Source organism: Rhinatrema bivittatum, chromosome 1 (genome assembly GCF_901001135.1).
Source record: "Rhinatrema bivittatum chromosome 1, aRhiBiv1.1, whole genome shotgun sequence".
In the NCBI taxonomy this organism is placed as follows: domain Eukaryota; kingdom Metazoa; phylum Chordata; class Amphibia; order Gymnophiona; family Rhinatrematidae; genus Rhinatrema; species Rhinatrema bivittatum.
Window position 1 is genome coordinate 603,412,483 of NC_042615.1, and position 25,552 is coordinate 603,438,034.

The 25,552-nt window shown below is 39.4% G+C and overlaps 1 long non-coding RNA gene across 1 annotated transcript in view; it reads right to left on the minus strand.

Moving 5' to 3' along the window:
• Positions 1-263: 263 nt before the first annotated feature.
• Positions 264-25,552, minus strand: part of LOC115100901 — a 32,237-nt gene continuing 6,948 nt past the window's right edge. Inside the window, exons 2-3 of the long non-coding RNA XR_003859205.1 lie at positions 2,388-2,568; positions 264-1,088 (exon numbers count right to left, since the gene is read on the minus strand). This is a non-coding gene — a long non-coding RNA (uncharacterized LOC115100901). The remainder of the gene's footprint in view (positions 1,089-2,387; positions 2,569-25,552) is intronic.

Sequence of the window (25,552 nt, forward strand, 5' to 3'; positions counted from 1 at the left end):
TAACAAACCAGGAAGATATTCAGGAAGACAGTACAGGTTTTATTTCTAATAGGCCCAGTAGGGGGAGATAGACTCGTTGGTTATACAGTAGCACAATACCCAGAAAAAGGTTTTATCTTTTGTTTATTAAGGGCAGTAAAAGAAGAAACACAATAGCTAACTTTTGAATTCTAGAAATGATGTACCCATTGTGTACGGTGTAGTATTTCAAAATGCAGAAAAGAAGGATTTCTTATTCTTTCAGATCAAAATGTTACTGGTAAATCATTAGATATTAGATTCTTCAAATCATTCCTCAAATTAGCAAATGATCCAGATTCTGCAGGAAAACCTTTAGTCCTTTTTGATAAATTTTGGTACATGCAGTGTACATACAGTGATGATTTCAAATGTGAAAAAGCAGGTCTATGAGTATGAGGAAGCACTGAAATATAAATTCAAAAAGCATGGCATGAACAAAAATTTGCCTTGGCAGGACACTTGGCAGATCTGCACACACCCACAATTCCTCTGCACTTCTGAAAGCAGCCAGGTTAGCAAAAGTAACAAATCTGCATACACTCTTTGTATTTGATTGGTCTATTTTAAAAGTAGCATAAAAATCATATTGCAGACTATATGGAATAATCGGCTCTCATTCCACATGGGTTAATTTATGATTTTCTTCTTAATATATTCAATCTCCAGCAGATATAACTTTGTTTGAGCAATTTAAAGAGTTACGAAAATTGATAAGGCACAAAAATGTTAAAATGGTAGAAAGTAAGTATTATTTATGGCTTATTCTATTTCTTTTTGAAATATTGCAAAGTACACAGACAGTATCATTTACTTACAAAGATTATTGTAACCGGAGGGTAGATGGCCTCATATATTTGTAACATATGGGAAGCAATTCAATGGAAATGCCTTCTGGAGTTAACTCTGTTTAAGTGCTTGTTATAAACCTCTTTGAAGTCCTTCACATCATAGTAACATAGTAATGACAGCAGAAAACCAAAATGGTCCATCCAGTCTCCCCAGTAAGTTTCTTCATCCCCATCAAAGTGTTTAATTTTTCTTCTGTTAGTAAATACAGTTAGAAACAGCTGAAAAAGGGAGACAATACATTTTTCTTAGCTTTTTAAGATAAATACATTTCTCAGTAATTTATTAGTTGAAAACAGTAAATACTGATGGGAATAATCCTTTGATGTATATTTTTTAAAAAGTGAAACATTTCTTTTTATCTCATTCAGTTTTTTTACAGAGATAATTTAAGTATATCAGACTATACAGTACATATTGAAATTTGGCCAGGAAACTAGGATTATATCCCTACGGAAGGAAAAAATGACGAGACCGTTAATATCTAGAAGGTAAACAGAACTTCAGTTTAAAGGTAGGAAGAAAAAGATTTCCACTTTAAAATGTGTCCTCCTATTTTAGGGAGGCAGACTGGCTAGACCAGATGCTGTTATTTATAACATAGTCATAAACGAGAATAAAGTTTGTGAAAAATCTTATAATGGGACTAGCATAACAATGAATGCTGGAAACGTCTGCAGTGAACCCAGAATCGTAATCATAGGTCCCTTACCAAACAAAGTTCACTTTTTTTTTTTAAACAAGTTTTGTGGAAATAACATTCACTTAACTTCTTAAACTTGACTGAAGAGCCATCAAGTGTGAGTCTTTTTTGATAATAACCAACAAGCATCTGCATGACCATGTTATAAATAACAGCCTGTGTCTGGCCCCTCGCCTCCTACACAGCGTGCAGGGATCAGAAGGAGAGGGAGGGGGTGAGCCTAGAGCAGACATTGCAGAGCAAATGGGTGCTACTCTGCTTCCTAATTCAGCCCTTCCCCTGCTACCATTCAGAGACAGCAGTGAAGAAGATTAGCCTGGAGTAGACAGTGAAAAGGGCCATCAGTTTGGAGAAATTAGTGTAACCCCAGTCCAAGGTGATAACTAAACACCACTGAGGTAATCAACAATGTCCTACTCAGTGAGAGGAGATTATTGGAATCAAATAATAAAGACCTACATACACATATGATATAATATAGATTACTTATAGATTTATTTATTTATTTATTTATTTGCTTTTATATACCGACATTTGTTGGGGTACATCACATCAGTTTACATTGTAACAGGATAATAGCATGACGGAAGTCGTACCATTTTTACATTATATATATATTATTATATATTATATATTATTATATATATATTATATATATATATATATTTATATAGACCTTCAAAATAAGCACTACCGGCTCAAACTTAAATGGCCTTCGTTTGTCTTATGCTTAATCATAGGTCTAGTCCATTAGTATGACTATCCGCAGTATTTTTTGACAATCTGTTTTTAATTATTGTAAATAAAAACAACTTACCTTTCAAGATGATCTCAAGAAGTCATCCGCAGAAGGATGACAATGTAATTGAAAGAACCCCAACACAGTCCCTGTTTTGAATGAGAATTCTGCATCGTGGGGTATTCGCTGCAATTGCATACAGTGCACACAATTGGGATATCCTGTAAGTCCATTGCCATATGTTTTCAAAAGCGCAAATCTGAAAAAAGATTATTAAAAAAACTTTAAGCGCCCAGATAATTAAAAATGACTTTGCCCAAAATCCTTTGAAAAATAGTTAATGTTGAAGAGCATCCGACCTGATTCTATCAGCTTTTCTATATAATTAGCACCAAATTTTAACCCAGAAGCACATCCATTATATATACCAATCTATACATATTTGATAAGATCAAAAACTGGAAAAACTGCAAAAGGAAAATTAAAATTAAAACAAGAGAGTACCAGTTTATCTCAAGGTTATGTCCATTCGGAGAAACTGTATCAAGACATATTATCTCTTTTCTCTAGCGTTCCCAGACTACGTATTGCTTGAGCTATGTTTATTTTTTTTCCCCCAAGAGATGTATAGCAATGTTGCTTTTTAGTTGTTTTGGCATGTTTACGTTTTATGTTGCGTAAGGTTTTGTTATGCTTTACTGTGTATATTGACTATAATCCGCCTAGATTGTTGGATCAGCAGAATAGAAATAGTGAATATAAATAAATAAATAAGATACAATATCCTTGGATCCATGAGATCTGTGTGAGAGTGAGTGGAGTGCAGAGAATAGCCCCAAGAGCCCTATGTGCCCCTACACCTATGCAAACCGCCAGTAGGGGTTATACTTCCCATCTTCCTCAGCCTAATTATTAATTCTAAAATAATTCCCATCCCTCCTAGTGGTATTGAAAATGGTAACAGGGAGGAGGCTGGAAATTATAGACCCATCAGTCTAATTTTGGTGGTGGTAAACGTAAGGTGCACTGGTTGTGGGAATCCAAGCCAGCACAGGTTTACCAGAGGCAGATCATATCAGATGAATCTGATAGATTTCTTTGATTAGATCGATTTCTTTGACTAGAAAATTGGATGAAGCATATTTTCACTGGATGTGGTTTACTTGGATTTCAACAAAGTTTTTTTTCTACTGCAAGAGGTTCAAAAATAAACTGAGCAATCTGAAAATGGGCCCCAAGATGGGGGCTGGATTAGAAACTGGTTGAGTGATAGATGACAAAGGGTAGCGGTAAATGGAATTCACTCTATGGAAGGAAAGGGGATCAATGGTGTACCTCAGCCACAGGTTCTGGGGTCAGTCCTGTTTTTGGTGAGTGATATTGCAGAGAGATTGGGGGAAAATGTTGTCTTTTTGCAGATACTATGATATGAAATGTAGTGGAAATGCCTGAGGCAGTGGAAAAAATGAGAAGTGATTTGAGAAAGCTTGAAGAATGCTCAGCTGCTTGGCAGCTATGTTTCAAAATGAAAAATGTAGAGCTATGCATTTTTGGTGCAGTAATCCAAGGGAGTGCGATACGATAAGGTTTGAGTCACTAATGTCCAGCAAACAAGAAAGATGTTAGGATGATTTAATTCTGATCATTGCAATGTAAGGAAACAGCATGACAAGGCGATGACCAGAGCTGGAGGAATGCTAGGGTGCTTGTGGAGAAGTATAGCTAGTAGAAAATACATGCCCATGCTGTTGTATAGGTCCCTGGCGAGACCTCACATGGAGTACTCCAGTTGTGGAAGCTTTACCTCCTGGGTGTAATCCCTCCCTAGGCTTCTTCTTTGGAAAAGAGGCTCATGCTTAGTACACAGGCCGAGTCCCTGACTCATTCACTTCCAGCCCTGATGTGGATTCTTTGATGGGAGGAAGGCTTAACTTCCAAGACCCAAGGTGCTGACTGTGACTTTATCTGGGGCACATCAATAAATAATCAGAGCTCCTTGTTGCTGCTCCAGTATAAAACTTTACTGAATAAATATTTTAACAGAAATAGTTTGGTATTTTAAACGTGTCTTTCTGGTTGCATCCATAATATATAACTTAAATACAATTGGGTATCCCCTTGATTCTATAATTTGGGGGTACCATCTTTTCCTTCATTATTGTTAATAATCTATATGAAAGCACTCAAATAGTAGAATGGACCTCTTCTAGGTCCGGGTCAGGTTGAGAACTTACCATAGTAGTGAATAAGTTACGGTCTACGTTTTCTCACCTAGACCTGTGTCCATTTTCTGTTGTTAAAGGTATGAAGGATATTTCCTTTGAAGTCATGACAATAATAATAAATAAATCACTGAAAGAAGTAGTATCAGATTTCCTTAAAAAAGTAACTGTGAGGCCCATGTAGAAAAACAGCAGCCTCTCATTTGTTATGACATAACAAATTATTGCCCTTTATCAAACCTCCCAACATTAGCAAAAGTTCTCAAGAAATGTGTTTTGGTCCGGTTAGAGGAGTTTTTGGAGGAACATGATGTTCTCAATAGCCATTTGTTCAGATTTCAAAAGGGACATAACATAGAATTATTATTGACTTCTCTTTTGGATGATCTATATTACACGTTTGAACAAGGTACAGTTGTCATATTGGAACAGGTTGACATGTTGGCTGCCTTCAACACAATAAAATATGATTTATTGATAACTCGGTTAAAACAGGTTGGCATAAAGAGCACAGTATTACGTTGGTTTAAATCTTTCCTATCTGGTAGACTGATGCAACTGAGGGCAGGAAATGACTTTTCTTCTTGTAGACCCCTAAATATAGGGGTACCCCCAAGGACCTGTGCTTTCCTCAGTACTTTTTAATATTTTCGTATCCCCAATTGCATTACTCCTAAAAAGTTTGGGTGTAATACACTATATCTATGCGGATGATAAACAGCTGTATATCCCTTGAAGCACTATAGGTATATTTCCAGTCTTTTCTTTGTCATTTCTTTGCCTATTATTTACCCCGACACTGATTCAATTCTGTTTTGTTCACATTTCTGCTATATTGGATCGGCTTCCGTGCTTTTTTTTGTGTTACTGCTAGGACATCTATTTTTCATATTAACCTGCTTGCCATATATTCTGGAAGCCTCCACACCTGATGTTGAACCAGGTGAGTACGGCGTTATGAATGCTTAAATGCTTGTCACTAAGTCGTGCTTTCTGCTCTCTGTGGTAAGGGGGGGGGGGGGGTAATTTTCAAAGCCAAATAAAAGACAGCATAGAAGCCTAATAAATGATGGCAGAGAAAGACCAGCCAGCCAATCCAGTTTGCCCAGTTATCACGTCCATACTGCCAGCCACAGGATATGACCTCCTGTAAGATTTCTCCTTATCCAAAAACATCTGGGTGCTTTACCCAAAGGAATGGGGCCTTTGAAAATGACTCACCCTATTTCCAGGTAAAATTATGAGTCTCGTACCAGAATGTGCCTAATTTTACCCGTGGCAAAAGATGGCATTCTGAGGGCGGGTTTGAGGAGGAGCTCGCAAGTACGCACATACATTTTCAAAAGTATTCACATAACTTTACCAAAAAAAGTATCCACGCAAAAAGCAGGTCCAAAGTTGAATTAGTAGTTTCTTCTTTTGCTTCCGGTCTGCAGTAATGCCGGCCGGTGCATCGCTGCTGCACATCCTAAAACTGAGTTGAAGTTGTGCCTTACTTTTCTGAACGAGAAATATTGGCCATAATTACAACTTGGCTCTTCAAACAGTTTGGAACAATATAGTCCTTGAAGTAGCCCATGCTGATGGGTGAAACTCGGCCCGGGTCGGGCATTCTGTGAAATGATCAATAAATATTTTGTTCACCCTAGCAGTAACACGGGCATCTACGTGGCTCAGCTGTCTGAAGGCTGTCAAAGTAGAATAAACTAGCAACACAGTCTGTCTGGCAGGCTATAAATTGTGTAATTAGCTAGAAATGCTAGTGGAAACTTAACTGTAACTGGGTCTGACTGCCATGCTACACAGTGGACCTATGAGGCCAGATGTTTGGGTAACAACATTGCTAGTATTGCTAGCTATTTAGATTATTACAGGTTAGGGAGGGAACTTAATGAGGATTTTGTATGCTTTTCTACCCAAAATATTGGAATACAAAGAAGGAAGACAAAAAAACCCCCAAAAACCCCAGACATTTTTAGATAAGGAAAAATCTTACAGGAGGTCATATCCTGTGGCTGGCAGCTGGGATGTGTCCTTAGCAGTATGGACGTGATAACTGGGCAAACTGGATTGGCTGGCTGGTCTTTCTCTGCCATCATTTATTAGGCTTCTATGCTGTCTTTTATTTAAATATCAGTGATCTGCCTATTAGAGGACTGATGTCTTCCTTTGTGAAATTTAGAATAGAAAAGATCCTCTTTGTGTCTTAAGGTCTTCATTACTAGGCCACTTTTACAAAGAGTAATGCTGTGGAACACCTAACAAGAGCTAAGGAATTTGTTGTTTAAAGCAAATGGGACATTTTTCGAAATTCTGGCGCTTTCAGCACCTCATAAAACTCCATAATGTCAACTGAGCTCAGCCAATTCATGTGGCTTACCTCTCCCTCCTGTAGACCCTGCAGGAGTATCCTATGGTGTGGCTGCGTAAGGTTTCTATTTGGTTCAGCTGTGTGGACCCTCTGCACTACTGCTGCACTCCTCCTCCTCCTGCTCTCCCTGTCAGCATTGCTCATCTCTTTCTCTCCAACTCCTGCCCAGTCTTTTGTCCTCCACCTCCTCCTCCAGTACTGAGAACATTTCCCATGGGTAGCTGAATGGGAGAAAATAGTCTTCCCTTTCTAAGGGGGTAATTTTGAAAGGAGTTGCACGCATAAATGTAAGATGCTATCGTAGCAATTTTCAAAAGCCCTTACGCGAGTAAATCCTATGGACAATCCAATGGTGTATATTGTAGCAATTTTCAAAAGCTCACTTACTCCAGTAAATGCTTTTTGAAATGTCCCTAAGCTCCCCAGGCAGAAAAAAAAGGGTGTGAAAATGCCTGTTATGTTGCACTTTCTTGTACACTTTGGTGAGCATCGTGTAATATTTTTTTGCCATGCGGATGACCTCATTTGCATAATCAATTCCTTATTAAACTACACATCCATGTAGGTCTTTGAAACCCATGCACCAGCCTACTTTTACCTGGCATAACTGGCTAATGTTAGCATAGACATCGGCATTGTTTATTAAATAGGTCCTTTTATATCCTTATCATAAGGTTGTCAGTGCCGTGGACTGACCTGGAACGGTGCTTTCCCAGTTGTCTTAGATCTGTCAGACTTCATTCATGTTTTTAATGTCTGACCCATTTCTCTCCACATTTTCTGCATTGGATGATATAAACTCCCTTGTCAGTAGAGTATGAATGTAATTCCTTTATGCTGAATTTCTTTCCCATGTTGGTAACTGCAGGGTTTCATGTCATTTTCTTCTCCTTGAGTTTCATGCTGTGCTTTTGCTTGAGGTTAGGTGGCTGCTGGATAGTAAAAACTGGAGAAGCAGAGATCATTTCTTTCAGTGATTCCTTTTCCAGTAGAAGTGGCTGTAGGTCTTTTCTGATTTTCCTTAGTTTTTCTACCTCTGGGTTATATGTTACTACCAATGGGTACCTGCGCTCTGATTTTCCTCTATTTGTACTGGGGTATGTTTTTCCCTGGAAGTTTTAAGTGGAGACATAATTTTCTTGGAGATGACTTTAGGGTTTTAGCCTTTTTGCTTAAAGGATTCAGTTAATACTTTGAGCTGTTTACTCCTGCCAGAGGATATTCAATTAAGAACTAGGGATGTGAAACCATTTTTCCTGAATTAGGCAATGTCAACAAAATTGCCTAATTTGGAATGGTTCAAAAGAACCGAAAAACGATTGAAATTTCGGAAAAAAATTCATTTTTGAGTTAGCGCGCACTAACTCCCGATAGTGCGCACTAACCCGAAAATCAGGGCCCCCCCCAAAAAAACCCCGAACCATGGGAAAAACGAAATTCCCGCAGGGTGGGGGGCCCCAAAACAAAGCCCGACATGAACATTTTACCCGAAGCGCATCTCTATTAAGAACTTCCAAACTACCATAGCAGAACTTTAAAACTATCCAAGAACATAAGATATTTCAAATTAAAATGATCAAACACTTTGAAACAAACAGAAGGGACGTAAAATGGAATGTGGATTACTCGCTATAGAGACCCAAGGACTAACCAGTTTTAAAATTGGCATCACATGCATTACCTGCTGGTTTTATCATCACATGCATTACCTGCTGGTTTTATTGCCATTGGTATGTTGGGTTTTACTTCCCGATGAACAATACTAACGAGATTCATGATACTATAGCATTCCCATAGACATGTTAAAGGCAGCATAACCAAGTTAAAATTGCTGTATTCAGTAGTGCATGTAGCTGATTTTAACTGTCTCAAAGTGTACGCCCTGGTTAGCATGATTAACCTCCTCTATTCTCTAGAGTACATAAGGGACTGTGGCCCCTTTTGTCCCCTTCTGCCCTTCCATCCCCAGGAACATTATGGACCTTCAATCTCCACTAGACAAGTAAGGGCCTTCAAGCCCAATAAATCCTTCTCTGAAATATCCCCAGACACATAAGGACTTTACGTCTACTTGACCCCCACTGTTCCTTCAGGAACATAAGGGGGAGGAGGCCTTGGAAGTCCTTAAGTGCCTGTTGGAATTGGATAGTGGGGCTCTTCTACTTAGGAAGCTCAAATGAATTTCACTTCCTGAGGAGTAGTTATCTTTTATGGCATTAGTAGACCACATTAAGTTCATTAAGAATGAATACTGGATTACCCGTGCAAATGTGTTTTGACCTAAATGGATAACAAATATATCTTTATTGATCCAATAGATTTACTTAAGTTTTTGGATGGCCACCCAAAAGTTTAGCGGTTAAGGTTTGATGCAGTAAATAATGATTCTCAGACGTCACAAGGTGTGCTAATGTTTTAGAAATATTTGATATTTCCTTTGAGGAACCGCTTTATACGCGCCCCCATTATTGCTTAAAAATTATTTTTTCATTCACAAATTGATGAATATGGAATGTGATGTAAAGAATGAAAATGAATAAAAAGTTAATTAAAAAAAAAAGAATGAATACTGGATAGCATATCCAACATTAATACCTAATGAGTTTATTAAAATGATTTAAAAGGATCATTATTTGCATGTTCATTAGTGTTACCACTGGGTGACCAATGATAATGATAAAAGAAAAGTAAATATCATGTTACCTAATGCCAGCATTGACGGGGTATTAATGCAAGCACCCATTTGTACATAGGTCCTAGAGTCCTCCTATAGCTGTAAATTATTCTCTTTTCCTTCTTCAGCTTTCTTAATCTCCTACAAACACATCACGCCCCAGGCAACATCATCCATAGCTCTATGCTAGGGGTAGACAACTCCAGTCTTGGAGTTCCACAAACAGGTCTGATTTTCAGAATATCCATAATGAATATACATGAGATATATTTGCATTCACAGCTATCCTGAAAACTAGTTTTGTTACTGGTACTACAGGACTGGAGTTGCCTTCCCCTGCCATATACTGACCCGGTGTTCTTGAAAGCTAGTCACAAATATATTAAGTTATCCCAATAAAAAGGCAGCATATACAATATGTTTGTTGACCTTTATTTCTTGTTTATACAATAAAACTATACATATGCAATACTCCTATTCTTGGTCAATCCCCTCACCTCCATTGCTCCATTGAAGGTCAGCATACACATGTGCTGACATGCAGCCAGTCAAGTGTGCTGGGAAGAATATTACCTTATTCTTTTTCCATGGGTTTAAATCTAAGGCTGTATTATGCTATGCAATCGGTAGCTGGGCAAATGTAGCCAAATGAAGTCCATTTTGGAGCCGAGGAATAACAGGGGCAGTCCATCTACAATTTAAATCCCAAGTTAATTGCATATTTTCTTTTACGTTCCCTTTTTCTTCTCTCTGTTATGTTCTGGCTGTTAGAACAGGACAGGAAATCTGCAGTAACAAATGGCTTACTGACAATGGCTGGCCCATTAATGTGACTTTTTACTGTTATTTGATACGATAGATCCAGTGATCCTATACCTCTGTTTACACTGATTGGGAGATATATTGCATACGTTGGTTTGACTGTGCTGTAATGTTCTTCGACTCATTTGTCTAACTAGATTGTTTGTCTTCTGTCACAGGCATTAGTTGCATTACTTCCAGCTTCCATCCTGGCTCTTTTCCCGTCTCATCGTATTTGTTGTACGTCCCATAGTGTGAAATCACACATCCTGGTAGTCTGCAATAAATCATTGTTGTAGGGGTGACAATCAAATTCTGGTAATCACTTATTTATTGTTACAGTTGCCATTTTTGGCTTAATGTTTATTGGGCTTGCACCACATGGTACATGTGAACAGCCTTTCAAATTATAATTCACTCATTCTGCTTGACTTTCCATTTGTACAGTGATTAATTAGAGCACTTAGGATTTTTTTAAAGGTGAAAAACAAACAAAAAGAAGTAAACTTAGAATCTTTCTGTTAACAGTTATTCTGGGTTCAGATTCTGATGCTGCTGTGGGCATCAAATAAGCCTTTATGTTATTTGTTGTATTTTGATGTAAAGTCAGCATAGAATATTTTACCTGTCCATTAGAGCAGTGTTTCCAACGCCTCTCCTGGAGGTACACCTATCCAGTCGGGTTTAAAGGATTGCCACAATGAATATACATGAGATAGATGTGCATACCCTGGGTCTCCAATGTATGTAAATCTATCTCATGCATGGTCACTATGTATAACCTGAAAACCCTGCTGGTTAGGTGTGCCTCCAGGACAGGGATGAGAAGCATTGCATAGAGGATATCATAGGCATGCTGCAAGGTATGAAGCCAAGGATCAAGTGATTCAAGCATCAGAGTCAGAAACAGTCAAGAAATCAGGACAGACACAGGGAGTATCTTAGGAAGCTGTCAAGAATAATGGTCTTTTCTGAGGTGTAACTATGCAAAGGGGACAAAAAGGATATACATACAAGAAATTTCAATGCATGCTTTTTTCTCTGGTGTAAGGAGAAGAGTTATGGATTTCCTGGGGATTGGGGCTTCATTTGCAGGACTAAAAGATTTTATAAAAACGATGACTGCATCTTTCTGAATAAGGACCTATGGTCATAACTGAACAGTTCAGATTATACATGGACAATAGTGTACGATCTGAACTTGAGTTGATGTGGCTATTGGAAGATGATGGAATTGGGCTGTCATTTCCCAGCAAATAAATAATCTGGGTGAAAAATCCACAAAGGTAGGAATAACAAAAACAATCAGGAAAACAACGACTGGCTAACTCAATACCAATCCAACTAAATATAATCTGAAAAACTCATGGAAAGTGTCTATAAAACAATATATATGCATATAAATACATCAATAACTTTAATAAAAATGTATTACAATTATTTAACAAAAATCATAATCACAATTTAGAAAAACCAAAAATTTACAAATACCATTTAATATAACAATTCAAATACTTTTCTAAATAAATTTTATTTATAAACAACCCACACATCTATTTCCACCCCCATAAACTACAACATACACACAGTAAATAGACTTAAACAAAATCCACCCAATAAAAATACAATATTGTATAGACAAAACAATAAAAACAAACACAACCCCCCAACCCACTCAAGCAATATTTTATGCTTGTTACATCCAGAAAATCTTTGCAGCAAAACGTGTTAATTACTCAAATACAGAACCACATTAAGGTGCCATACTGTTCTTCTCCTGAATCAATTTCTCCACATCAGACAGTAAGACAGAGCAATCTTCAGGGGACCATGATTGTATAATGTCAGCGCTGTCTGTAACAATCTTCAAAAAGCCATTATGAGCTGTTTAATAATAATGTTCCTGAGTACAATTCATTCATATCACCCGACATGAGCTCATGTTTCACCTCAATCCAGAGGCTACATCAGACTAAACAAAAAACAAAACACATATAAATAAATAACTGTGTACCAAAAACCCGACAAAAAACAAATATCTACAACTTACCTCAACTGCAAGTACATAAAATTTAGATAGTGTTTTTCAAAAATATCTATTAAAAACATTTATAATGTAATGAATCCCTCAAAAAGTCACATCTAAAATCAACCACAGAAACTTGGTGGAAGGAGGATAACCAATGGGACAGTGCTATATCAGGATACAAATTATATCGCAATGATACGGAGGATCAACTTGGTGGGGGTGTGGCACTTTATGTCCGGGAGGGTATAGAGTCCAACAGGATAAAGATTGGGCATCCAAATGGCAGATGAAATTTAATGTGGACAAGTGCAAGGTGTTGCATATAGGGAAAAATATCCCTTGCTGTAGTTACACAATGTTAGGTTCCATATTAGGAGCTACCACCCAGGAAAAAGATCTAGACATCATAGTGGATAATACTTTAAAATTGTCGGCTCAGTGTGCTGCAGCAGTCAAAAAAGCAAATAGAATGTTAAGAATTATTAGGAAGGGAATGGTTAATAGAACGGAAAATGTCATAATGCCTCTGTATCGCTCCATGGTGAGACCGCACCTTGAATACTGTGTACAATTCTGGTCGCCGCATCTCAAAAAAGATATAGTTGCGATGGAGAAGGTACAGAGAAGGGCAACCAAAATGATAAAGGGGATGGAACAGCTCCCCTATGAAAAAAGGCTGAAGAGGTTAGGGCTGTTCAGCTTGGAGAAGAGACGGCTGAAGGGGGATATGATAGAGGTCTTTAAGATCATGAGAGGTCTTGAACGAGTAGATGTGACTCGGTTATTTACACTTTCGAATAATAGAAGGACTAGGGGGCATTCCATGAAGTTAGCAAGTAGCACATTTAAGACTAATCGGAGAAAGTTCTTTTTCACTCAACGCACAATAAAGCTCTGGAATTTGTTGCCAGAGGATGTGGTTAGTGCAGTTAGTGTAGCTGGGTTCAAAAAAGGTTTGGATAAGTTCTTGGAGGAGAAGTCCATTAATGGCTATTAATCAATTTTACTTAGGGAATAGCCACTGCTATTAATTGCATCAGTAGCATGGGTTCTTCTTAGTGTTTGGGTAATTGCCAGGTTCTGGTGGCCTGGTTTTGGCCTCTGTTGGAAACAGGATGCTGGGCTTGATGGACCCTTGGTCTGACCCATCATGGCAATTTATTATGTTCTTATGTTCTTAATCACATCCACAAAATAAACACTAAATATTTACTTCAAGATCAAGTCTTTCAAAACGATCCAACCTGGGAGACACAACTGCTGACTGAAAGGGTGGTAAAATACTGACTGCTTTACATAACTCACAAGGCTTTTAAATTGAACACATGGTTTCCATCCAACCAACCAATCAGTGCTTACCCTTGCCATCAAGATAGCCAACCCGTAACAACTAACACACACCCAGAGAACAAAACCAATCATACCGCTCAGAAAAGAAGTAAATGGCAATCCATATGATTATAGCCAATGGCAATCTAGCAATCATTGATCACAAACAAAGCAGTCAAAGAATGCAACCCCATGAACATAACCCCAATATATTATTAATCATAAAAATATCCCCCACTCTGTTCTAACATTTTAACCCTTTGGTTTAACAGAGTCTATGCAGTAGATCCACTTCTTTCAATTTGTATCAAATGATGGGATAAATTCTCCCCTTGAGGATATGGAGAGAGTTGCTGAATTGCCAAAACCCGCAAATCTTGAGAAGAATGGCCTACCTCTACTCAATGTTGTACTAAGGGCACCTCCATTCAGACAGTATTTAAACTGTTCCGTCTCGTGTCTTCAAAGGGCAACTTGTCTGCCTAACATAAAGCAGCTGACAAGGGCATAAAATAATATAGATTACATTTCTCAATCAACACATAGTGGAAACCTGCAGTCTGAAAACATATTGGGTAGTGGGATGTACAAAAGTTGTAGCTGAAAGCAACAGTTCACATACACTACATGATCAACACGGATGATGTCCAGATCTTGATGTGTTGTGAGGCAAACTGAGCTGTGACAAAAAAGACGATACCAGTCTCTCAAATTTTGGAATGTTTATACACAAACAATGGAGGTTTGTAGAAAACTGAAAATTTTCCCAAAATAGATCAGTGATTTGTAATGATCCATACAACATCACGTGTAGTATGAGTATGAGGAAGAACAGAGACCACCCTATCTGTAGAGATATTAGCTTTCTTCTTAAGTAACACATCTTGATTAGAAAACCTAGATCTTTTATAAGCTTTTTTAATGATCTGCCTAGGATAGCCAGAATCTACAAAAGATTGCCACATCATCTGAGCTGATGCTTTAAAATCATCCAATTTAGAGCAAACTTGGCAAAGCCAAAACAATTGGCTAACAGGAATGTTTTCCTTCATCCGTCAAGGATGACAACTATTGAATCAGAGAAACTAATTACAATCAGTAGGTTTCCTAAAGAGACAATAACAAATTGTGCCCCACACCATGAAACCTTGATGCCCAAAAATGAGACACATCGTGTATTCAGTTTGTGATAAAACCGTAAGTTATTAGCACACACATTCAAAAACAAGAGTAATTGAGATAAGGAATCCTCTATTCCATGCCACACCAAAAAATTATCGATGTAATGCAGCCACACCATGACCTGAGACCAAAAAGGAGAACCATACAGAAAAGTAGTCTTAAAATTTGAAATATATAAACAAGCTATAAAGGGGGCCATCGTGGCCCCCATAGCTGTTCCCCTTACTTGCTGGAAAAAATCTCCCTGAAAAAGAAACAAATTATTAGTCAGTGCTAAAGATGATAATTCTACCAAAAATCTAGTAGGAACATGAGAATTATTAAGCCGCCTTTTGAGCGTCTCCCCAACAATCTGAATTGCCTCCGCCTGAAGAATGTTCAAGTAAAATGACTCGATATCTAAGGTCACTAACAGGGCATTCTCTGTAATGCCTAGTAACCAATCTAACCGCATCACGTGCGATAATGCCTTAACGCGTGCCTTAACGGCATTTCGCGAAATGCGAAGTCAAACAGTTAATTTAGTATTCAGGTGGGAGGAGTTTTGGCGGAGTTAATTTAAAGTAGGGGGTAGAACACATAATATCATGGGCTGGTAACATGGATAACTACAGCTTTTTTCTTGCCGTTGTCAGTATACCGTGCACAATCGTGGTGCACGATATTATTCTGGCGCATATTGCGCACGATAAAGACAACAATATATACAAACACACCTACCAAGCATTCCTGGACCAGACAAAACTATGTTTTTAGCAGGTCCTCCTTCCTGATTGCTTTTTGTGAGTGTCAGTAGTACCGGTACGGGTATTCTTCATGCCTAAGCAGCGTCGATGCCTGCGATCACATGTGCAAGACGAAGAACCAGAACAGGACCCAGGGCCACTACCAAGACATCCCAGGGAAGTACCAGCAGCACATAGAGGGGCAGCGCAGCGGAGGGGTCTTGGTCCTGGGCAGCGACATCCACGTGCCCAGCTACCTGCAGGGAGATATAGTGAGCATATTTTTCAACCATGTACATCCTTGCTGGGCATGCCTGATGATGTTGTGGTTAGCAGGTATCATCTCAACTCTTGGGCAATCCTGGAGTTATATGAAGACCTCCGAGGGGATCTGGATCCAGTGACGGCAAGGTCATGCACTGGCCCTGGCCTCACCAAACTGTTGGCCGTCCTCCATTTCACGGCAAGTGGCTCCTTCCAAACCACTGTATGGGTAGTGGGGGGAATGTCCCAAACAACCTTCTCACGCTGTCTTGACTTGGTCAGTGCAGCTGTAAGTGACCACATAGATCGATACATATATTTTCCTTGTGACAGGCAGCACTTGATGGATTTGAAAAAAGGTTTCTATGCCTTTTCACACTTTCCCAATGTCATTGGAGCTATCGACTGCACTCACGTGGCCATCATATCACCCTGTCGGAGGGAGAAGACATACCGCAACAGAAAAATGTTCCACTCCATCAACGTACAAGTGGTGTGCGACACTCAAATGCGCATCCCGGACGTGGTGCCAAGGTACCCAGGAGCCGCCCATGATTCCTTTATACTTAGGCAATCGTGCCTATTTGACAATTTTGAGGCTGGCCTGTATGGTAAGGCTTGGCTTATAAGTAAGACACTGTTTCCTTTATCAGGTACATCAATGCTTTTCCATATGTGGGCCATGTCAACAAACAGGCAGTGGCTAGCTGTGGTGGAGGATGCAATCAGTGGCATAACACATCTGGTTTTCTGTTATGAATGCCCCACATTGTCCAAGGTTATTTTCTTATCCTAAATTTGTAAGTGCTGGCAAATTTTTGTGAGAGCAGAAAGCACTTGCAGTAAAGTATGAATGCACTGTATGCATTGCATGTATTTATAAATTACAAGTTCCCATTCCTATCCTCCCCTTCAAAGCTGTAAGAACTTGCATGTGCATGCGAACCATGAACTGTATACACTGCCAGCAGAGCACATTCACATATGGCCTGTTGTTGATGGCTCAAGAACATTGTGCCCTATACTTTCTGTACTGCATCACACACATTTATCACAAGCAGTATGCACTGCATGTTATTTATTTTTATTTATTTAATGCTTTTTTATACCGACATTCATGAAAAAAATCATATCATATCAGTTTACATAGAACAGGGGTATGATAACAATAATAACAATAGCAAAATAATCATAATAACAATAGCAAAAGCAAACATGCAGCGATGAAAGTTACATTGAACAGGGGAGACGTAACTAGGGAGAAGAAGAAGCTAGAAGTGGAAAGATAACTCAATAACTAGAACAAAGTGAATACATCGTATGAGATAGCGTGTAATGGGTGGACGGAACTAAGTATGCAGTGGTGCTCTATTTTCTGTGTCTGGATTGTCTAATGGTTTTCAATGAAGCACACACTGCATTACCATGATGGCAAATAACAGCCACTGCCTGAAGAAACCCATTAGCTGGTACAACACGTTTCTGTACTCTTATGCATGTGTTAAAGGTTGGCAGGCACCTACACATCTGTACCCTTTGCTGCGTTGCGAGGCCCTGTCATACAATACCTGCATTGCTAACATCAGATGCTGTTGTAATGCACACATCACCTCCCTTTGTGTACATGTTGACAACGTGTGTAGCAAAGAACAATAATACTAACATGGTCTCTGCCAACCCTCATCACGTTTCACACCACAGCAAAGGGACTGGGTAGTTTCTATACACTTAGTGGATGTTGTGGTTTGCCAGTGAAATCTGCCAGTAACATTCATGCTTTACTTCTGTCATTGCCACAGGAGACTCAGGGTACGGTTGCAGGCCCTGGCTACTCACCCCCATACACATGCCTAACATGCCGGCAGGGCTGAGATACAACGAGGCCTTAAGTGCTACCCGTAATGTCATAGAGCACACCTTCAGCCTTCTGAAAAGTCGGTTTAGCTGTTTGGACAAGACGGGTGGAGCTTTAAAGTATGTCCCACCAACAGTGGCAAAGATTGTTGTGCTCTGCTGCATGTTCCATAATGTGGCTTTACGGCATGAACTACCAAAGGACATACGTCCTGATCTGCCCTGCGATCACCCTTGTCTTCCTGCTGGACACCAGGAGAGCACGCTCAGTGGCAGGCAGATTCGGCAACACCTTATACAGGGACACTTTATCTGATATGGGTCACGTTCCTATAACTGTTCAAGCATATCTATTTATTTATTTATTTATTTATTAAAGGCTTTTATATACCGACTTTCTTGATACAAATCAAATCAACTCGGTTTACATCGAACTAGGCAGTAAATATAACCAACCAAACAACAAGAGACAGTTTGAAGGAGTATAAAGTTACATTATAACAAGGATGCTTTAACTGGGAGTAGGAAACAAGAAAGGGGGAACGAAGATAAAGTGCAATATACAAGAGAATATGTGAGGGGCAAGGAGCCGTCCTCGTGGTAACTAGTAACATGATTAAGTGTTTATTTCCTTACATAATTGCTGGAACGTTATTTATTTACATAATTGCTGGCATAATTTAAGTCAAAATACAAAAGGATCCAGCTATGTATAGAACTCAATGTAAACTTACTTTGCAACCGTCATACATAGCCTCAGTAGTATAATGGCTTATAGTGTCAAGCCCTTGCAACTCTGGGCTTGAATAATCATAGGTTGCTGTAAGAATTTAAGAAACAAACACTGTGTCAACACTACAAATGTTTGCTCTTGACGTTTTCCACCAGCCAGGGGAGTAATGTCTTACTTCCTGAAGTGCACGCTCCAACACGGCAGTGTTTCGGAGTGTCAGACTCCTTCCTCAGGGAACTTCAGGGAGGTGATTTGCTGGTGTAATTCTGTGTGGAAATACAATAAAAGAGTTCTAAAGATGCCAAAGGCTAATGGTTCAAACAAATGGCAAGGATTTGGAAGCAATGAAAAACTTACTTTGAAATGATGTTTCTGGTCAGTCAAAAAGCGGTGCAAGACACTGGCTGAAATCGCTAAAAAGACAATGCATGAGAAAAAAAACGCATATGGGGTACAGACAAAACCTCCTCAATAGGAAAACTAGTACGTTGAAAAATGTAATTTAACATCTGTATCAGTCTCAGAGTCTCTCAGTGTTGTCATTGCAGTAACCAGGTAAAAAAGTTAGAAACTTACGTGCCCCAAAAGTGAGCAGCCTTGCCGAGATTCTTGCCGCTAAAAGTGACAGAGAACCGCGGGTAAAAACGCCGGTTTTAAAGGGGACCTGTCGACTGAAGTCAGTGCTGGCAGGAAATGACGAATGCACCTCCAAATTTGGTGATGACCATATTAGGTTAATGACGTATGTGGGAAAATACTAGCCCAACTGAAGTCCATATATGGGCAATGACGTCATGCGGCAGCCATTTTGAAAAAACGAAACAGATGCAAAATGAATCAAAGATGCAGGGCATCGCGTGGGGGAAACTCCATACTTACTAGGTAAAAATTTTTTCCTGGATGGCCCATAATAGAATTAAAAGGCCTGTGCATGGCTCATGTAATATGAAAAGGAAACCGTGTTATAGTAGTAACTGTATAGTCAAAATTGAAAACCATACACAGATTGTGGTATTTAAAAAACACCTTATGAAGTATTGAGAAGGAAAGAAAAATCCATGTGAAATGTAATATTAAGTGAGGGAAAACCATTCTACTCTTTCATTTAGTCCCTGTGGTTCTGTGGAACGCAATTGAAAAATCCAACGATTTTCTTTATAGTTGAGCTGAGATGTTCTATCGCCTCCTCTCCAATGCTGGGGAATGTGTTCCAGGATAGCCCATTTGTATTCATCAAATGTGTGTGTGTGGACTATGCTATGTTGGACTAATTGAGCTTTGATGTCCTGAGTGTTGATCCTACTCCGGTGTTCTACAAGTCTAATGCGGATCTTGCGTCGAGTGCGTCCTATGTAAATTTTATTACAGGGACACTGAAGTACATAAATTACAAAATCTGTGTTGCAATCAACATGATGTTTGTGAACAATCTTTAAACCTGTATGAGGATCAGTCCAATGGGAACCAGTCAAAGCTTGATTACAACAAGAGCATTTTCCACATGTTGTAAATGACCCTGGTGAAGAACCACATTGAGAGCGTGGCGCTGCTCTGACAACCTTCTGTTTGATGTTGTGTCCTCGAGAATATGCAAACATGGGGGGTTCGTGAAACAGCGAATGGGGACTGAGAACGTGCCAATTATTCATAATGGCTTGTTTGACGTGAGTAGTGAGTTCTGTGTATGGCAGAACGCAGATGATACTGGGAGATTCATTACGACGTTTATATTGTAAAAGCTGAGATCTGTCAGAACAAGTGGCCCTTTTATAGGCTCTTCGAATAACTCGGGTGGGATATCCTCTTTCTAAAAACCTGTTGCGGAGATGTCCAGCCTGTATATGAAAGTCTCCAATGTCAGAACACAGTCTTCGAAGTCTGAAGAATTGGCCCACTGGTAAACCTTCTTTAAATTTTCTAGGGTGGTGACTCTGAAAGCGAAGGTAATTGTTACGGTCGGTGGGTTTCCTAAACAGCGTAGTGCTAATACCTTTTGAATCCTTCATAATCTTAATGTCTAAAAATGCTAATGAATTTTGATCATAGACAATGCTGAATTTTAAATGTGGATCAATGTGATTGAGAAAATGGTGAAACTGTAGCAATTGTGCTTCTGTGTGAGTCCAGATGAAAAATATATCGTCAATGTAACGTGACCACAATTGGACGAATTGGAATTGAGGAGATGGATAGACATATTTTTCCTCGAATTGAGTCACATATAGATTAGCGACGTCTGGTGCTATAGGTGAACCCATGGCTACTCCATGGGTTTGGAGATAAAACTGCTGTTCAAACGAGAAAAAATTGTTATAAAGAATGATTTCTGTCAATTCTACCAGAAATTCTGACGGAATGCGCTGCGGTCTCATCCTGTTTTCAACAGTCTCTTGGACAAGCTTGAGTGCGTCCAATTGCGGGATGTTTGTGTACAAAGACTCAATGTCTAAACTGACTAGGAAATAACTACTGGGTATGTGACTGACCATAGATAGTTTATTCAGCATGTCTGAGGTATCTTGTATATATGAAGTGGCATTTTTGACTGGGACTCGAAGAAAAATGTCCATGAATTTGGCTAAGGGTTCCAAGATGGAGCCGTTAGCTGAGACTATGGGCCGACAGGGCGGGTGTACTAGAGTTTTATGGATTTTGGGAACCCCATAAATGACAGGGGTACGTGGATATTCTACCTTAAGAAAATTGTATTCCTTAACAGTAAGGAAACCTTGTTCAAGTGCAATCTTAAGCAGGTTGCCAATCTTGAGAGATAATGGGGGGGTAGGATCATCTTGTAATAACTGATAATATTTTTGGTCATCTAGTTGCCGTAAGATTTCTGTGCGATAATCCTGTTGATCCAGAATGACGGTAGCTCCGCCTTTGTCAGCAGGTTTGATGATTATTTCCGGATTGGTGGATAATGCCTGGAGAGCCCGATTTTCTGTGGAAGAAAGATTGAAAAAAGTGTGGTAATGTCTTGATTCTATATCCGACACTTCTTGGAGAACAAGGGTTTGAAAGGCCTTGATTTGTTCGTCAACCATACCCGGTGGTATCCAACTGGATTTTTTCTTGATAATAGAGGGATCCAGAGATGTATGTTGTGGGCTTTTAGAAAAATAATGTTTAATCATGAGGAATCTGAAAAATTTGTATAACTGGATACGGCAAGCAAAAGAATCATGACGATTGGTGGGAACATAAGACAGCCCTCGGTTCAACACCTGTTCTTCCGCTGTTGTCAAATGATATTTTGATAAGTTAATTATCGACGATTGTTCTGGTTTTGTGACCGTGTGAACGGTTTGTGCCACTGTGCATCCTCTTCGGGAGGAGGTTGTTGACGAGGTTTTCTGCCGTAAGGTCTTGGGGGACGGGATGGATAACGGCGTTTTTCTAAAAAAGTAGGCGGGCGTGAACCACGGGAAACTGGATGGTCTTCTGATCCATTAGAGGAGTCTTCCGATGATGCGAAGGCAACTTTTTTGGAAGCAGTATCTTTGTCATCCTTCTTATGGAGCCATGTGTAAATACTGCCATTGTCATAGTCACTTTTGTGGCGTTTAAATTTAGTGACTTTGTTGCGTTTGATGTCAGTTTTGAATTTCTCAATGGTGCCCTGTAATTCTTCCAAGGACTGTTGCGCCGTTTCCACATCCGTAGAGGCTTTAAAGTCATCTTCCACCACAATGATTTCTGCTTGGATTTCTTCAGTGATAACTTTCGTGTATTCGATGATTAAAAGCATTAAATCTAAAGAACACTTATTCAAAATTGCGGCCCATTTGGCTAGAAAGTCAGGCCTGTCTGTAAACATGAGTGGTGCTTTGTTAATGCGAAGTCCTCGTGGGATGACTTGTTGCTTGACATACTCTATCATCGTAATGCCATGAAGCTCTGCGCGGGTATTCCTTTTGTGTAGAATCAATAAATCACCCAAATTATCGGGTGGAGTGGTTGCTGGTGTAGTGTCTGAAAAAAGAGATGTCTCTTGAGCTATATTAGAAACATGTTCTGCTGAATAGCTGAAAATGTCCTTCCAATCTGATGAAGCCATTTGCAGAAATGAGAATATTCTGACAATAGTATTTTTAAACAACTCAGGATAGCTGAAAATCAGAAACTGTCAAAATACAAAAGGATCCAGCTATGTAAAGAACTCAATGTAAACTTACTTTGCAACCGTCATACATAGCCTCAGTAGTATAATGGCTTATAGTGTCAAGCCCTTGCAACTCTGGGCTTGAATAATCATAGGTTGCTGTAAGAATTTAAGAAACAAACACTGTGTCAACACTACAAATGTTTGCTCTTGACGTTTTCCACCAGCCAGGGGAGTAATGTCTTACTTCCTGAAGTGCACGCTCCAACACGGCAGTGTTTCGGAGTGTCAGACTCCTTCCTCAGGGAACTTCAGGGAGGTGATTTGCTGGTGTAATTCTGTGTGGAAATACAATAAAAGAGCTCTAAAGATGCCAAAGGCTAATGGTTCAAACAAATGGCAAGGATTTGGAAGCAATGAAAAACTTACTTTGAAATGATGTTTCTGGTCAGTCAAAAAGCGGTGCAAGACACTGGCTGAAATCGCTAAAAAGACAATGCATGAGAAAAAAAACGCATATGGGGTACAGACAAAACCTCCTCAATAGGAAAACTAGTACGTTGAAAAATGTAATTTAACATCTGTATCAGTCTCAGAGTCTCTCAGTGTTGTCATTGCAGTAACCAGGTAAAAAAGTTAGAAACTTACGTGCCCCAAAAGTGAGCAGCCTTGCCGAGATTCTTGCCGCTAAAAGTGACAGAGAACCGCGGGTAAAAACGCCGGTTTTAAAGGGGACCTGTCGACTGAAGTCAGTGCTGGCAGGAAATGACGAATGCACCTCCAAATTTGGTGATGACCATATTAGGTTAATGACGTATGTGGGAAAATACTAGCCCAGCTGAAGTCCATATATGGGCAATGACGTCATGCGGCGGCCATTTTGAAAAAACGAAACAGATGCAAAATGAATCAAAGATGCAGGGCATCGCGTGGGGGAAACTCCATACTTACTAGGTAAAAAATTTTTCCTGGATGGCCCATAATAGAATTAAAAGGCCTGTGCATGGCTCATGTAATATGAAAAGGAAACCGTGTTATAGTAGTAACTGTATAGTCAAAATTGAAAACCATACACAGATTGTGGTATTTAAAAAACACCTTATGAAGTATTGAGAAGGAAAGAAAAATCCATGTGAAATGTAATATTAAGTGAGGGAAAACCATTCTACTCTTTCATTTAGTCCCTGTGGTTCTGTGGAACGCAATTGAAAAATCCAACGATTTTCTTTATAGTTGAGCTGAGATGTTCTATCGCCTCCTCTCCAATGCCTACTTTTTTAGAAAAACGCCGTTATCCATCCCGTCCCCCAAGACCTTACGGCAGAAAACGTCATCAACAACCTCCTCCCGAAGAGGATGCACAGTGGCACAAACCGTTCACACGGTCACAAAACCAGAACAATCGTCGATAATTAACTTATCAAAATATCATTTGACAACAGCGGAAGAACAGGTGTTGAACCGAGGGCTGTCTTATGTTCCCACCAATCGTCATGATTCTTTTGCTTGCCGTATCCAGTTATACAAATTTTTCAGATTCCTCATGATTAAACATTATTTTTCTAAAAGCCCACAACATACATCTCTGGATCCCTCTATTATCAAGAAAAAATCCAGTTGGATACCACCGGGTATGGTTGACGAACAAATCAAGGCCTTTCAAACCTTTGTTCTCCAAGAAGTGTCGGATATAGAATCAAGACATTACCACACTTTTTTCAATCTTTCATCCACAGAAAATCGGGCTCTCCAGGCATTATCCACCAATCCGGAAATAATCATCAAACCTGCTGACAAAGGCGGAGCTACCGTCATTCTGGATCAACAGGATTATCGCACAGAAATCTTACGGCAACTAGATGACCAAAAATATTATCAGTTATTACAAGATGATCCTACCCCCCCATTATCTCTCAAGATTGGCAACCTGCTTAAGATTGCACTTGAACAAGGTTTCCTTACTGTTAAGGAATACAATTTTCTTAAGGTAGAATATCCACATACCCCTGTCATTTATGGGGTTCCCAAAATCCATAAAACTCTAGTACACCCGCCCTGTCGGCCCATAGTCTCAGCTAACGGCTCCATCTTGGAACCCTTAGCCAAATTCATGGACATTTTTCTTCGAGTCTCAGTCAAAAATGCCACTTCATATATACAAGATACCTCAGACATGCTGAATAAACTATCTATGGTCAGTCACATACCCAGTAGTTATTTCCTAGTCAGTTTAGACATTGAGTCTTTGTACACAAACATCCCGCAATTGGACGCACTCAAGCTTGTCCAAGAGACTGTTGAAAACAGGATGAGACCGCAGCGCATTCCGTCAGAATTTCTGGTAGAATTGACAGAAATCATTCTTTATAACAATTTTTTCTCGTTTGAACAGCAGTTTTATCTCCAAACCCATGGAGTAGCCATGGGTTCACCTATAGCACCAGACGTCGCTAATCTATATGTGACTCAATTCGAGGAAAAATATGTCTATCCATCTCCTCAATTCCAATTCGTCCAATTGTGGTCACGTTACATTGACGATATATTTTTCATCTGGACTCACACAGAAGCACAATTGCTACAGTTTCACCATTTTCTCAATCACATTGATCCACATTTAAAATTCAGCATTGTCTATGATCAAAATTCATTAGCATTTTTAGACATTAAGATTATGAAGGATTCAAAAGGTATTAGCACTACGCTGTTTAGGAAACCCACCGACCGTAACAATTACCTTCGCTTTCAGAGTCACCACCCTAGAAAATTTAAAGAAGGTTTACCAGTGGGCCAATTCTTCAGACTTCGAAGACTGTGTTCTGACATTGGAGACTTTCATATACAGGCTGGACATCTCCGCAACAGGTTTTTAGAAAGAGGATATCCCACCCGAGTTATTCGAAGAGCCTATAAAAGGGCCACTTGTTCTGACAGATCTCAGCTTTTACAATATA